Genomic DNA, 16,897 nt, shown 5'->3' on the forward strand with positions numbered 1-16,897 from the left:
GAGACAGTGTTTTTTTGTGTAACCTTGGCAGTCCTGAACTCACTTTGTAGGCCAGGCTGTCAGCGAACTCACAGCAACCATCGGTCTCTGGCCCCCTGAGTGCTGGGATTAAAAGGTACACCACCATCCTTCAGCCCGCTTTCTTTTTTTGTTGTTTTGTTTTGTTTTGTTTTTCGAGACAGGGTTTCTCTGTGTAGCCTTGGCCATCCTGGACTCACTTTGTAGACCAGGCTGGCCTCGAACTCACAGCGATCCGCCTACCTCTGCAGATTGCTATGAGTTCGAGGCCAGCCTGGTCCACAAAGTGAGTCTAGGACGGCCAGGACTACACAGAGAAACCCTGTCTCGAAAAACAAAAACAAAACAACAACAACAAAAGAAAGCTGGCTGGCAATTGCAGTGGATAAAGGCTCTTGTTACCAAACCTGCTGACCTGAGTCAAATCCTCAAAACTCACATTGTGGAGAGAGAGAACTGACTCCCAAAAGCTGTCATTCATGAACTTCATGCTTGTATCATCATCATCATCACCACCAGCAGCACTACCACCATCATCTCTACCACACACATGTGCAAACACATATACTAAAACATTTTCAAATGGGCATGTGTGGGTGCAATGATCCACTGATGCCTTCACTATGCACGATGCTGCCATGAGCCAATATGCGCTTTTCCACAGCTCTCTTTGGTCCTCACTGCAGCCCAGGACACTTAGTGTCATCGTTAAGACTCATCATTAATAAGGACACACTGGCTGCTCTTCCAAAGGTCCTGAGTTCAATTCCCAGCAACCACAAGGTGGCTCACAGCCATCTACAATGAGATCTGGTGCCCTCTTCTGACATGTAGACACACTTCCGGGCAGAATACTGTATAAATAATAAATAAATCTTATTTTAAAAAAAATAATAATAAGGACACTCTGTCATTGTAGGAGGCCACAGTCAATAAACAGCCAGCCTTTCCCAGATCCTCAGGATGTCTACCTTGGCCTTGCTGTCATTGTGAGTCTCTTTCCAAAGAGCCTAACACCCTTCTTTACTGAGAGCCCAACTTAGGGTAGCCATCCTTTTCACTCAGAGTGTCAGAAAACTCAAACAAAATTGACATTGGAGTAGTCACCCCCATTTCTCAAATTCCTCATAGCGTGGCCTCCCGCCATCCCCTCTGGTTTCTGATCTCTTGCTCTATTTTTAACTGTTGTCATGCCTGTGTTAGAGGAAGCTGCCCCAGGTTCCCTTTGAATTGTAAATAAAATGAACTGCTTATGGTGGGTAATTTAAGGCGATCCTAAGAGAAAGGGGTACTCTAGCCACAGGGAAGCCACCGCTAACTGGGTCCTTCTCTCTGGAAGTGAGGACAGCTGGAAGCAAGCACTCTGGGTCCCTTTGACGAGAAGGAAAGGAAGCTAGCCTGAAAGGGTGGGGCTGCTCTGTGGAGAGCCTGTGGGCACAGGCCTCCAGGCCTGCTCTCTTGGTTCCCAGAGCCTTCTCCTGAAGACTTCCCCCTCTGCAGGCAGCCAACTTCCGCAGCATCTCCCGGATGTAACAAACAGCAAGTGTCTTTGTTCTGCTCAACCCCCAGTGGCTTCACCATAGACACCCACACATGACCACAGGCAGGGTTACCTCAGGGCAGCTACTGTGAGCCCTGGGCACAGAGGTGGGGCAGGAGTGAGAAGTCCTTCCCTGCCCCAGCCTGTCAAGATCCCCACTTTGCTGCAGATCGCATCCTTCAAGGCAGGACAGAAACTGCCCAGATCATTTCTTTACCCTTTGAGCAAGAAAAGCATAGTGAAGCATAGCGACATTTCCAGAGCAAGAATCTGCCCTGGAGCCAAACTGCCTGGGCTGCAGCAGTGGCGCTGTGTAATTTCAGCCAGTGACTTAACTTCCGTGTGTGTGTCTGTGTGTGTGTGTGTGTGTCTTTCTGTTACAAGGCAATGCTGATAGCAGGGTTCCACTTGTAGAACACTCCATGGGATTAAACTAATACATATAACACTGTAGGCTGGGGATATGGCTCAGGGATAAATAAATAGCTTACTGTGCAAGCACGAGGATCAGAGTTCAAATCTCAAGAACCCACAAAAAAAAGCCAGACAACAAAGTACACATCTATACTCTCTATGTACACTAGGTGAGATAGGAGTCATATATGGGAGAATTCCAGAAGCTCATGTGCCAGCTAGCCTGGGCCAGACAGCAGTGAACAAGAGACTGTCTGAAGCCGGGCGTGGTGGCGCACGCCTTTAATCCCAGCACTCAGGAGGCAGAGGCAGGCGGATCGCTGTGAGTTCGAGGCCAGCCTGGTCTACAAAGTAAGTCCAAGATGGCCAAGGCTACACAGAGAAACCCTGCCTCGAAAAACCAAAAAAAAAAAAAAAAAAAAAGAGACTGTCTCAAGACATGACGAAAGATGATAACAGACATCTGAGGTTGTCCTCTGACCTCCACATGTGTGTGCCCCACAACATACACAAACATTTAAGAACCTGTGTCTATCTGTAAAGCCGAACGAACCTCCATAATATGTTTTTGACTAATTGCTACTACCTTAGCTATTCTAGAACAGTCTCTGGACATTGCGGGATTGGACAGTTCTGCCCTAGAACTTGACACATTGGCTACAGATCTGTTCAGCGGGTTCTAAGCAAGAGAGCAACCAAGCCTCGTGGTATAGGCCTACCACGCTAGTTACTTAAGAGGCTGAGGCGTGAATAGTAGAAGCCCCAAGACCTGTGTGGCCTACAGAGTGAGCTGAAGGCTAGCTTGGGCAATTTAGGCAGACATTGTCTCAAAATACAAAAGAAAAAGGGGTGGGGGCTGGGGACGTGGCTTAGTGGTAGAGCCCTTGCCTAACGTACTCAGCCCCACCCCCACCCCAGTTCCATCCTCACTATGGTGCAAACAGAACAACAACAAAAACAAAACAAAACAAAACAAAACAAAACAAAACAAAAAAACCCTACACCCCCTCTGAAGTCCCAGGCTGCCACATCCCAGACACCACTTACCACTCTGTGACCCTGGGGAAGCCCTTCAGCCTCAGGTCCCCATCTATACCTGGAAGACTGAAGCTGTGCCAGGATTGGGCAATCCCTGGCTAAATCCTGCGCTGCCCTTGGCACTGAGGCCAGGCATCCACAGTTAGTTCTGAAAAGTCTTCTAACGATTTCTCTGGAATTGGGGTGCCCGTGGGGTCGGGTATGAGGCTAACGCAGAGTTCCAGAGTCAGGAGGCTGCCACCTGCAAACCCCTAGGACCGACCCTGGGCCCACCTAACACGGCTCCTTTGGCCACTCTATGTGGCGGCGCTGGGGTGCATGCTAAGAGGGAAAGGAAACCATGGAGATGAAAACGATAGTGTCTGACTGCGGGCTGAGGCGTCCAGAAGGGCCATCTGAGGTCAGGACTTGTGAAACAACAACAACAAAACACATCTTTAAAAAAATTCTCACTCTGCAGCTCAGGCTGGCTTTGAGCTCACAGAGATTTGCCTGTATCTGCCCCATCAAGAGCTGAACTCTGCTGAGCAGTGGTGGCACATGCCTTTAATCCCAGCACTCGGGAGGCAGAGGCAGGTGGATAACTGTGAGTTCGAGGCCAGCCTGGTCTACAAAGCGAGTCTAGGACAGTCAAGGTTACACAGAGAGACCTTGTTTCGAGGAAAAAAAAAAAAAAAAGAACTCAACTTAAAGACATGTGCCACATAGCTGGGCATGTTGGCACATCCCTTTAATCCCAGCACTCAGGAGGCAGAGGTAGGCAAATTGCTGGGAGTTCAAGGCCAGCCTGATTAAAAAAAAAAAGAAAAGAAAAGAAAAGGAAAAAGGCATGTGCCACTGTACATGGCTATCATTTTTATTTCCTTTTTTATTTTTCTACACCATCGATACTTTTCTCCAGTAAATCTCCTCTCCTGCCGTTTGTTTCCCAGAGTCATGGGGATCCTGTGGCTATGATTCCACAGGATTGGCCCCTTCACACAGCTCACAGATGGGGTAGACCCTTCCAGGTGCTCCAGCAGCTCGTAGGTAGGGTAGATGTTGGGGCGGGCCAACTCAAAGCCCTGACCTGGGCTTAGGTGGTGGCTGATCCAGATTCCCAATGGGACCCCATGCCACCTCCTTGCAGTGGCCAGAAAGGGGCTGGGCCAGCTCTCCTGAGCCCATGCCACTGCCCACAGCTGAGCACGGCTACTTATTTTGTTGGATTTATACAGTTATTTACCTATGGCCACAGTGCTCATGTGGAGGTCAAAGGGCTCCCTTACGATTCTCTCCCTCTATCACATGGAGCCCTAGGTTCAAACTCCAGTCATTGAGCTTGGTGGGAGAAGTCTTTACCTGCTGAACCATCTTACCAGGTCAGAGGTCAGGACCTTTGAGCAAAGCCATTGCCTCAGGAGTCATGAGGGTGTTTGAATTTACACCGTCCCAAGCTCTGAGAATGCTCCCCCGCCCCCTAACCCCACCCCATAGCAAGCTGCAGCATGGAGTCAGAAAGGTGAGGTGAGTAGGCTGCAAATAGCAAGGAAGAACCTTCCAGTGGCCAAAGCTAGAACATGAACCATACAACAAACAAAGTAACACTGTTCATAAATCAAAGCAGAAAATTAACATCTAGGCAGCTGACAGATGTCACCAAAAGACGCAGGGCCGTGGTTATGGCTCAGTGGTAAAGCACTTGCCTAGCACACAGAAAGCTCTGGTTTCATGTGGCACAGCATAAACCAGGATGGTGGCACACATTGTAATCCCAGCAATAGGGAGGTGGAAGCAGAATAACGAGAAGCCCACCTGGATCTATTTGGGGCTAGCCTGAGCTACATGAGACCCTGTCTTAAAAAAACAAACGAAAACAAGAACCCACCCAAAATTAAACCAAAATAAAACAAACAAAAAAATCGACATGTGGCTCAGTGGTAAGGTGCTTGCCTGGCTTCCCGAGTTCCGTCCCTAGGTTCTATCTCTAGGTTCAGTCCCTGGTAGCAACAGCAGTAGCAAGAAGCATGCCATAAGACTGAACACATGGGGCTGGAGAGATGGCTCAGAGGTTAAGAGCACCGACTGCTCTTCCAAAGGTCACGAGTTCAATTTCCAACAACCACAACCATCTATAATGAGATCTGGTGTCCTCTTGTGGCTTGCAGGCAGGATATTGTATACATAATAAATAAAGAAATCTGAAAAAAAAAAAAAAAGACTGAACACACAAAGAGATTCAGACAAGTTTCTTTCTCTTATGTTTGTTTGGTCAGTTTTGTTTTATTTAAAACAGGGTCTCACTGTGTAGCTCTGGCCTTGAATTCATTGTGTAGGCCAGGCTGGCCTTAAGTTCATGGAGATCCACCTGCCTCTGCCTCCTCAGTGCCAGGATTAAAGTCATGCGCCATCATGTCTGGCTAGACAAGTTTCTGGTACAAAAGAATTCCAAGTAACTCATGTGATGCTTTGGCCTCAAAAAGCCTAACTGCTGTCAGTGTGTGGGCAGTACCCAGTGACTTCCTTATAGAAACTACAGGAGAAGCAGAAGGCAAGAGCGTGCAAAACAAATAATAAAATTTAAAAAGAGAAAGGAAATAAGAACAGAGACAGACAGGCAGAGAGAAGAAAGGAAGGAAGGAAAAGAAATGAAAGAAAACCTTGGCCAGACACGATGGCGCATGTCTTTAATTCCAGCTCTCTGGAGGCAGAGGCAGGCGGGGTCTCCCAGAGGCCAATCTGGTCTACTGAGCAAGTTTCAGGACTGTCAGGGCTACACAGAGAAATCCTGTCTTGAAAAATCAATAATGATACCCTATGAGCATATACAGGGGGAGGAGGTCCCCCTCGGTCACAGTCATAGGGGAGGGGAATAAGGGGAAAGTGGGAGGGAGGGAGGAATGGGAGGATACCAGGGATGGGATAACAATTGAGAGGGAATATGAATAAATTAATAAAATATATAAAAGAAAAGGAGGATGGAAGGGAGGAGGAAAGGTTAAGCCTTTCCCTCCACAGGTCAGTGAACCCTGTTCATACTGTTTATACCAGGACTTGGAAGGCTGGCCCGTGGCTATGCCATGGCTGTAGCAATCTGAGCTCCAATGGCCTTGAGTTGCCACCGGATGCTCATTTGCTTGCCTCTTTATCTGACATGAGGACACTATGTATAGGGATGAGAACCTAGCACTGTGTGTGAGCATGGCCAAGTTTTTTCTTGGGGGCCACTTCTCCCTGTACTGTAATGGCTACATCACAGTTCCATCTCTAATGTGTTCACTCTAAGCCAGCTCTCTCTCTCTGCCCCAGCTCTCTGCACCTTGAGCCTCACTGCAGTCTTTTTTAGGATTTTATTTATTTATTTATTTTTATGTATATAACGTTCTGCCTGTATGTATGCCTGCCCACCAGAAGAGGGCACCATATCTCATTATAGATGGTTGTGAGCCACCATGTGGTTGCTGGGAATTGAACCCAGGACCTGTGGAAGAACAGCCCGTGCTCTTAACCTCTGAGCCATCTCTCCAGGCCCCTCACTGCATTCTTATCCTTGAGTTCTTCCAGTGTCTCCTCCCCTAATCCATCCCAACTAATCAGATCATCTTTGAAGATCTTGTTTCCAATTCTAAGGTTCTGAGAAAGCATTGCTCTAATTTGGAGGGGGAGGGGACAGCGGGGGGGGGGGGGGAGAAGGGAACATAGTTCAACCCAGAACAAGTTCTATATTGATACCACTGGTAGGAACCAACAGTCTAAACTGCAACCGATATTACTGTCAGAAGTAGGGTGTTATGGAAACAGTTTGTCAAAGGAAATGGGAAACTAGCTGACTTGAGGCCAGGCAAAGGATGTAGAGAGGTCTCTGTTCCTGGCTTGGAGGCTAGCCTTTCATATTACATGGGAACAGACGAGCTCTGCTAGGTTCACTGGTCTCCAGGGACTTCCATGTTGGGGTAATCATTAGGAAACTTCAGGCTCTGACTTTTCTTCTTCTTCTTCTTCTTCTTCTTCTTCTTCTTCTTCTTCTTCTTCTTCTTCTTCTTTCTTCTCCTTCTTTTCGAGACAGGGTTTCTCTGTGTAGCCTTGGCCATCCTGGACTCACTTTGTAGACCAGGCTGGCCTCAAACTCACAGAGATCTGCCTGCCTCTGCGTCCCGAGTGCTGGGATTAAAGGCTGGTGCCATTACTGCCTGGCTCTGACTTCTATCAGCCTTCCCAGGTGCTGTAAGCCGAGGTTTGGTTTCATTCTGTCTACTCTAGAGTGGAAGAAGGAGGGCTGCGGATATAGCTCTGCTGCAGTGCTTGCCCAGCATGCCAGAGACCCTGGCTTCCATCCCTTGCCGCACAAACAAATAAACGAAGCACACTGAGAGTGGTGCCACCCCAGCCTTGTTGTCCCAATACGTGGGAGGATGCTGAGGCAGGAGGATGAAGAGTTCCAGATGAGGGCCAGTGAGATGGCTCAGTGGGTAGAGGGGCTTGCCACCATGCCTGGTGACTGGAGTCTGATCCCCAGGGACCCACATGGTAGAAGGAGAAGCTGCGCCCTAAAGTTTTCCTCTGGGCTGTACACCTGCACGATAGCAAGCAGGTGCCCTCCCATACTAAATAAACAGGGGTAATAAAAATAATTTTAAAGGAAGAGTTTTAGGCTAACCTGGGCTATATCTCAAGTACCATATACTTAACTTTTTTGTTCTTTTTGAGACTGGGTACCACTTTGTAGCCTCGGATATCCTGGAACTTGATCTGTGTAGTTCAGGCGGGCCTTGAACTCACAGAGATCTGCCTGCCTCTGAATCCCGAGTGCTGGGATTAAAGGCTGCGCCACCACGCCCCACTTACATTACCTTTGTAAAGGGATACTCCTTTTTCCATAATCAGAGGCTACAAAGGGTTAAATACTCTCATGTGTGCTGCATGGCAGAAGCCACAGCCTGTGTGTAACCCTGAGTTGGCGCACTGCACCTGGCAAGGGAACAGATTTACTTATTTAAGAAAAGCCATAGGGCTGAGTGACTCTGACCACTGCTCCCTGTGAACTATCTTGTTTTGTCAGACAAACCAGCCTGCTGCCTTCTGGAAGCCCATGAAGGCTGGCAGTGGGTGGGGAAGGCATTGTCCAAGAAACGAAAGAAAAAGCTTGCACTCCATCTAGAAAACGGTTTCCTCCTTCCACCCTTGAGCTGAAAGAGGCCCTAACTCGCACTCCCCGCTAGGAAGCCCACACCCCGGGCCTGGCCCACTTTAAGGCTAACGGTTTACCTGGTCAGGATTTCAAGGCATTGGTACAGACAACTGGCATGACCCCATTTAAAAGTGCAAGAATGGGGCTGGAGCGATGCTGGTCTTAGGAGCCAGCACTGGTTTTTGCAGACGACCCAAGTTTGGTTCCCCCATTGGGCAGCTCACAATCTCCTGTGACTTTAGCTCCAGGGGATCTGACACTCTCTTATGACCTTTTCAGGAATCTCTACGCAGACACACATATACACACAATTTTTTATATATATGGAGAAATGTATTAAATGAGTATAAGGAGAGAAGGAAGAAGGGAGAGGAACTCCAGAGAGGGACAGACAGACAGACAGACAGACAGACAGACAGACAGAGGAAGTGAGGAAGACACATAATTTTTTAAAAATGTATTTATTGGCTGGGCATGGTGGCACACACCTTTAATCTCAGCACTCGGGAGGCAGAGGCTGGCAGATGGCTGTGAGTTCAAGGCCAGCCTGGTCTACAAAGTGAGTCTAGGACAGCCAAGGCTACAGAGAGAAACCCTGACTCAAAAAACCAAAACAGGCTGGAGAGATGGCTCAGTGGTTAAGAGTGCTGCCTGCTCTTCCAGAGGTCCTGAGTTCAATTCCCAGCAACCACATAGTGGCTCACAGCCATCTATAATGTGATCTGATGCCCTCTTCTGCAACTAAAACACTCATGTACAATAAATAAAGAAATTAAAAAAAAAAAAAACTTTGTTAAACTCGGGGGCAATTTCTTAAAAAAAAAAAAAAAAACAGAAAGAAAGAAGTCTTTATTTTGTGTGTATCATAAGTGTTTTGCCTGCATGCATGCACACACATGCGCACACACATGCGCACACACACACATTTGTGTGCCTGGTGAAATGGAGGTCAGAAGAGGGCTTTAGATCTTCTGGAACTAGAGTTACAGGTGTTTGTGAGCCACTGTGTGGGTGCTGGGAACCTGGCTGTTCTGGAACTCAGAGATCCACCTGCCTCTGTCTCCCCGAGTGCTGGGATTAAAGGTGTATGCCACCATGCTTGCTATTGCCCTATACACATAAGTAAAACAAACAAACAAACAAACAAACCAAGTATTAAGGAGGTTTCAGATAATCCACTAGGGTTTTATGATGGGTGAGGACCTGAGAAGTCGCCCCTGGCAACATAGGCTGTGTGCACTAGGTGGCAGATCACTGTGGCAGTTACAGCCCTACAAGAAAAAGCCTGGCTAGGAAACTCCCAGGTAGGGCCGGAGCGAGTCTCAGCAGGAGGAGCCTGGGGCAGCATGCTTTCTGACTAGAGAGTGGTGGCGGGTAAGCCTAGGCAGAAGCCTGGGCTAATGTCAGAGAACAGTTTTCCACACCATGTTTTGCTCTCTAGGCAAAGTGTGGTACGTGGTTAAATTGACTGATTGTTGCTAAGGTGAGGGGCTACCTTAGAGGAGGGGTAGCAGAGACAGGAAGGAAGTACAGGTGGAGAAGGCAGGCCTGAGAACAGAGCCTTGGACGCCACCACTAGACAATGCTTGGGTCACCTCATGTCTGATGGGGGGGGGGGTGAGTGGGGGGGGATGGGGGGGGGGGGGTGAGGGAGGAGGCAGTCAATGGTTAAGTTTGTGGTAGAGCACAAGCATGTGAAACAAGGGCAGCAGCCATGGGGCAACTTAGAAAAGCAGAGGAGGGCCTGGAGAGGTGGCTCAGCGGTTAAGAGCACTGATTGCTCTTCCAGAGGATGTGGGTTCGATCTCTAGCACCCACACAGGGGCTCACAACCACCTATGTAACTCCAGGGCCAGGAGATCCAACATCCATTTCTGGTCTCCACAGGTACCAGGAACACAGGTGGTACTCAGACATACATTCAACAAAATATCCATACACATAAAATAATGATTAAAAAAAGATTAATCCCTGCACTCCGGAGGCAGAGGCAGGTGGATCGCAGTGAATTCAAGGCCAGCCTGGTCTACAAAGTGAGTCCAGGACAGCCAAGGCTACACAGGGAAACCCTGTCTAAAGGAAAAAAAAAAGAAAGAAAGAAAAAAAAAAAAAGAAAAATGAAAACGGAATGTCTATTTTATTTTTGTTTTTTGAGACAGGGTTTCCCTATGTACCCTTGGCTGTCCTGGACTTACTTTGTAGACCAGGCTGGCCTTGAACTCACAGAGATCTGCCTGCCTCTGCCTCCTGAATACTAGGATTAAAAACATGAGCCACTATGCCCGGTGGATATTGTTTTCTTTCTTTCTTCCTTCCTTCCTTCTTCTTTTCTGTTTTGTTTGTTTGTTTGTTTGAGACAGGGTTTCTCTGTATAACAGCTCTGGGTGTCCTGGAACTCACTCTGTAGACCAGGCAGGTCTCGAACTCACAGAGATTTGCCTGCCTCTGCCTCCGGAGTGCAGGGATTAAAGACCCGGCTCTTTTCTTTCTTTTAAGTTTTTGGCTTTTTAGGATGGTTTCTCTGTGTAGCCCTGGCTGTCCTGAAACTCATTCTATAGATCAAGCTGGCCATGAATTCAGAGCTCCGCCTGCCTCTGCTTCAGTGGTGCTGGGATTGAAGGTGTGCGCCACCACTGCCCAGCAGAGGCAGTCTTTTTAAAAAAGATTTATTTATTTATTTTATGTATATGAGTGCTCTATCTTTATGAACACCTGCAGGCCAGAAGAGGGCATTAGATCCCCTTTACAGATGGTTGTGAGCCACCGTGTGGTTGCTGGGAATTGAACTCAGGACCTCTGGAAGAGCAGACAATGCTCTTAACCACTAAGCCATCTCTCCAGCAGCTGAGACATTCTTAAGAAAATCTAAAGGAGTTGAACAAGTATGCATGTGCTGTGTGTGTAGTGTGTGACACATGTGCATGTCTGTGTGTTGTGTATGTGTGTGTATTGGGCAGGACTAGAACAGTCACAGTTAGCTTCTAGCCTGTTGGTCTAGACCTTTTCTGGCAACTCTACCCCTTGTAACCAAAGGCTAGGCATCCAGAAGACACATGTGACCCGTGGCCATAACTGACTGGACCAGAATGGAGGCCCTGATTCCAGCGAGGCCAAATCCAAGTCCTTCCCAGAAAAGTGGTCTTGGGACCAAGGTGAAGAGGCCCAGGGTAGGTCAGCCTGGCAGGTGTGACAGGTTGGGACAGGTGAGTGGTGCTGAGGGCTTCCTTAGCCCAAGGGAGGCTGGGCTTCGACTGTGGGTCTTATAAGAGCGGCCTGTACCTGTAATGCTGTGACATGAACATCTGGCCTTGGTCCAGTCTCCTGCAATCGGCTCCTAACATCCTGGGAAATTTTGCAGTCGCGTTTTTCTGTGGCCAGGGCTGATTGGTACTAGAGGGCTACTGGACAGTCTCAGAATGGGGCTGGCTGCCAAGGGGAACTGCCTGCCTGATGAGGGTGGGGACGTCATTGAGCCCTGCCCCACAGCCTACTGAGAAGAGAAGATGGTAGACATCACCAGTCATTTCCACCAACAGTGCACTATTTGCTGCTGTTTGCTTTGAGCCAGGGTCTTATGGACCACAGATTGGCTCCAAACTCACTCCAGTGCTGAGGATATGCCCCTGAACCTCTGATCCCCCTTAAGTGCTAGGATTACAGGCACCTGTTTCAGGGGGTCCTAGGCAAACACTCTACCTCAAGAGGGCAGTGTTCTGAGCACTTTCTGGTCACTGGAATAAAAAACAAACAAAAAATTGAGCTAGGAAAGGAAAGTGGCCTTTGGGTAAGCCAGGGTGCCCTGTGTCCTCTCCTGGTCTCAGCCATTCATCTCCCCACTGTGTCTCATCTGGTCCTTTATTGCGAGTCAGAAAGCGTAAGTGAACATTTCCCAGAGTTTTCAGAGCAGCTCCAGTAAATTAGCGAAGCCTGACGAGGGGTCATGAGACCTGGGCTTTAACACCAGTCCTCCAGGAGCAGAGAAGGCAACCAGGGGACTGTGGTGGGTCCCGGGCAGGGGCAGCCTTGGGGACAAGGACACTTTACTACAAAGTCCTTTCCTGTCCTAGTGAACTGGCTGGTTTCTGAACATAGCCTGGGAAACAGACTGTGGACTCGAGTAAGGCAGCAACTTGAGAGTAAGGTAGAAACAAGGTGGAGTCCCACAGCCAGCCTTCCCCCACCCCCGCCCCCCACCCCTCCCGTCCCCTCTGCCCTGAGTTCTATCCCACTCCATCTGCCTTAACTGCCTCTGATGCTGCCCCAACCAGGACTTGCAGGTCCAGATCTTCCCTGGCTTGCTGTGGAGTCTGGGCTTTCCCATTGTGTGGAGTACGACATGTCTCTGCATCTGACTGTTGGTAGAATTAGGGCCCCAGTAAAGATGTTACCCAGCTGACTCCTTGCCCAGAGGGACCCCCCACTTTGCCCCCAGCTGTACCCTACCTAGCTTTGCAGTACTCATCTGCTCAGCTGTGACTGACTACTGGGTCAGCGCTCCCTGGGAACACTGTTCTATGCGTATCAGGGCTGGCTCCTTTGTCACCTGCTCTCAGCTGGGCGGGCGCAGTGCCGCATGCCTGAAATCCCAGCACTCAGGGAGGCAGGGGCAGGTGGCTCTTTGTGAGTTCCAGGCCAGCCTGGTCTACAGAGTGAGTCCAGGACAGGCAAGGCTACACAGAGAGACCCTGTCCTGAAAGAAAGGTCACCTGCTCTCTGCTTGGCACCCAGACAGCACTGGAAGTTAGTGTGTAGGAATGCTACTGAATGAATAACTGATGTAATTTTGAAGGGGCTGGGTGGGGGCAGTGGCCAGTGAATATGAAGAGTAACGGGAAGAGCCACCTCTCGCCATTGCGGAAATAATTCTGCCCTGTGCTTCAAGCTGGACTTTACACTCAGAGTTATGGGGCCTGATAATATTCACCCCTGACAGCAAGAAGGCTGGCTTCGCTTTTGTGTGAGGGTGAGTGTGTGTATGTTTTGTTTGCATGAGTACATGTATGTGTGCATATGGAGATGTCAATGCCTGGCATCTTCCTCTCTCTCTCTCTTCACCTTAGTTTTTGAGACAGGGATTCTTCCCCCAACATGGATTCACCAGTTCAGCGAAGCTGGCTATGCCTCCCTAGAACTGGGATTACCAATGCCTACTGTACCCAGCATTTTATGTGGGCACTGGATACAGAACTGTGTAGTGGAAGTTTTGGTTTCTTTGTAAACTTGGTTATGTCATGTAAATATGCTTTTGTTTTCACCCCAAGTGTGGGATTTTAGTTTGGGCTTTAGTTTGTCCACAGCTGATAATTGTCTCCTGTGGGGCCTGGTCTTAGGCAGCATGGAGAGGGGCGTGGTCTAGGACTCTGAGGAAGATAAATAGGAGATCAGTGGAAGAGAAGGTGTGGCACACGGTGGTAGCCTGTGGAGTGTAGCAGTTTAGAGAGACCAGAGACTGGTGTGGCAGACTGCGAGAAACGTTTCAACACTCAGAGGAGACTACTTGACCACAAAGAACCCAATTGACGCTAAACAGCCGGGAGCAGTAAAGGGGTCTGCACCTCCTCTCCCCTCTAACATTCTTTCTCATACTCAGGGTTAAGGGGTTGGTGGGAGGGAGTAGAGGCTTCAAACCCCAAATCAAAAAGCCAGGGTCAACAGAACTCAGATCCTGTGCTTTCACAAGTAATTCACCAACGGAGCCATCTCCCTCGCCTTGTACTTGCTTTGCACAGGGGTCTCAGCCCCTTCTATCTCCAGAGAAGGGCCTGGGGCTGGGCATTCTTAACTCAGGTCTCGAATCAAGACTTACAGCTTTAGAGAGGCATGGAGGGGCACTCTGCAGCCTCCCGATGGCCCCCCTAGCCAGCTGTGTGACCTCCTAGGCTCTCTCCACAGTGGCCTTCACCTCCAACCCCAGTCCCATGGTGAAAGACTAGGGGCAGAATTCACTGGGGGAGAAAAACAGGAAGTAGAGGCCAGAGGAGGGATGCAAAAGTTCCCAGGTGACTGTGCCGCCCCCCGCCCCCCCGCAGCACTATAGGAAAGGGAGCTGGGGGGCAGCCCTAGTCTGTGGGTATGCAGTGAGGTTAGGCAAGGCCCTATGGTGAGGGGCTTTATTTAGGGACCACACGTCACACCTGTGCCTCAGTCTTACTTCTTATCTCAGCTACACACAGCTGCCCAGTTTCCAGAACAGACCAGAGAAGCTCATGACTGGCCAGGGTTGCCCAGCTTTTCCCATGGTGGGGTCAGGTCTCCTTGCTCTTTTCTCAGACTGATTTCTATTTGTGGTGTGTTTTTGTTCTAGGCCTGTAAGCGTACAGTTGGTAGGAGCAGGGCAGGGCAGGGAAGGGCAGGGCAGGGCAGGGCAGGGCAGGGATGCTGTTCCTGGATCCGTTTCTGCACTTGGAGAGCAGGCAGCTGAGGACCTGAGCCCGAGACTCTGGTTCCCCCAGCTGTCTGCCAGGAAGGCCGGGTCCCCAGTCAAGCTCAGCTGTGTATGCTCTCTCAGTAGGCTGAGACACCAAAGAGCTCGGAACTCTAGTGACCTCAGGGTTGTTCTTCCTACCCCGAGCTCAGGCAGCCCCAGCACATCAGTCACGTGCTCTGATGACATGTATAAGCAGGCTGACATCTCAAGGAGGAAAAGGGACTCTGATGGCCTGAGACGGTGAGGGGACAGCTCCCTACCATGAAGTTTCAGTCTGATTGCCCCATTCCAAGACAACAAGCTAGGCTTCTGGGGACCCTCTTCACAGTCCTACCGCCAGGGCCTTTCCCTGCAGGAGCCTGGGAGCCTCATGGCATTGGGATTCTCCTGCTTTCCGGGGCTCCCCGAAGCCTTGTCCAGGGGCACCCATCTTCCCCTTGGCCATTTACCTCTTCCACATCCATCCCTTCTGCCTCTACAGCAGCCTCCAGACATGGCCCAACATTTTAGAGACTCTTCAAGCCAAGCACATCTCAAATGCCAGCTCCCTGGGCCTGCCTGTCCTGCCCACTCCTGTCTCTCCCTCTCACAGAAGCCCTGCTGGGCAGGCAATGCCAAGGTTGAGAGCCTGGTATCACTCTGACCCTCAGCCACTCACACCTACACCAGCCCATCCTCACTTCGCCTCTCACAGGAGCTTCTGGAGCTGTTCCGTCTGTCCGTCAGAAAGCACATGCCAAGCAGGTTGGCTCTACGTCCCTTCCAGGCTCCTGCTTCCGTCAAGGTGGCTTGGAACTAGAATCAGGCGGGGCTGACAGCCAGTTAGAAGTGTCCCGTATTCTCTGCCCTCCTTGGACGAAGTCTACCTCAGCTGTGTGCAGCATGCAGGACAAGTAGGGAAGGTGAACACCGTGAGGGAGGCGCAGCCTCTCCCTTTGGGAGGAGACATGGCCGCACAAAGAAGGGACCTATAAGGGAATAATGTGTATAAAATGCTTAAAATAGCCCCTGACTCTTAGTGAGAAGCCAATACCTGCTCCTCCTGACGTCAATGCTATCATCATAGTCTGTATTTTTTTCTTTTTGAGACAGGGTCTCATGTAGCTCATGCAGGCCTCAAACTATGTCACTAGGAATGACCTTGATCTTTTTTTTTTTTTTTTTTTTTTTTTAACGATTAGTATACAATGTTCCGCCTGCCCACAAGAAGAGGGCACCAGATCTCACAGATGGTTGTGAGCCATCACATGGTTGCTGGGAATTGAACTCAGGGCCTCTGGAAGAGCAGCCGGTGCTCTTAACCTCTGAGCCACCTCTCAGTTCCAACCTTGAACTTCTGATCTTACTGCCTCTGCTTCCTAAGTGCTGAGGTCATAGGTACCCACAACTATGACTGGCTCATCATTGTCTGTTCTAGTTATATTATTTTGGTTTTTTTCTTTTCTTGTTTGGTTTTTCAAGACAGGGTTTCTCTTGTAGTCCTAGCTGTCCTGTACTCACATGGCTGGCCTTGAACTCACAGAGATCCACCTGCCTCTGCCTCCCAAGTTCTGGGATTAAGGGGTGTGTCACCACACCTGGCAATTATTTTGGTTTCTTGAGATAGGGTTTCCCTGTGGAGCTCTGTCTGTCCTGGAACTCACTCTGTAGAGCAGGCTGGCCTTGAACTTATGGAGGTTGGCCTGCTTCTGCTTCCCAAGTGCCGGGACTAAAGGCGTGTGTAACATTGTACCCCATCTTGCATGTGAGGTGATAGGAGGGGACTCTCAGCTGCATGCCTGAGGTAACACAGCACCAAGTGTTTAACCTAAGCCTGTTGGACGCCTGAGCTCTCAAGCTCTTGCTTATGCAGGTCTAGTGTCAGCACTGAGCATCTACAAGCTGCCTATCACATTTGAAAGTCTGTAAGTTCACACTTCCACAGGACTGGTTGAAGCAGAGGTGGGTTCTCCCTTATGGGGTACCTGCCCCTCCTGCTCAGCTCAGCCCTTCTCTCTGTGAGCCTGCAGCCTGGTCACTGGGCCTGGGGTTAGGGCTCCAGGGAAAAGCCAGGCCCCATCTAGTGACAGCCGCAGGTGGGACAGCTCAAAGCACTAAACTGTGCAATGCTTTCTGATGCAATCGCCAACCTCTTGAGGGCAGCCATTGGGGTGCGGCATGTCAGAGACTGGTGCTGCTAACTGCAGCAGGTGCTGGGCTCCAAGGCTTGTTTTTCTGAAACTGCTTCTTCCTTCCCCAAACTTCCTATTTATTTCCCACACTGCAAGGGACACAGTATCCAGAGCTGTGTCCC

This window comes from Acomys russatus, chromosome 29 (assembly GCF_903995435.1).
Source record: "Acomys russatus chromosome 29, mAcoRus1.1, whole genome shotgun sequence".
NCBI classification, from domain to species: Eukaryota; Metazoa; Chordata; class Mammalia; order Rodentia; family Muridae; genus Acomys; species Acomys russatus.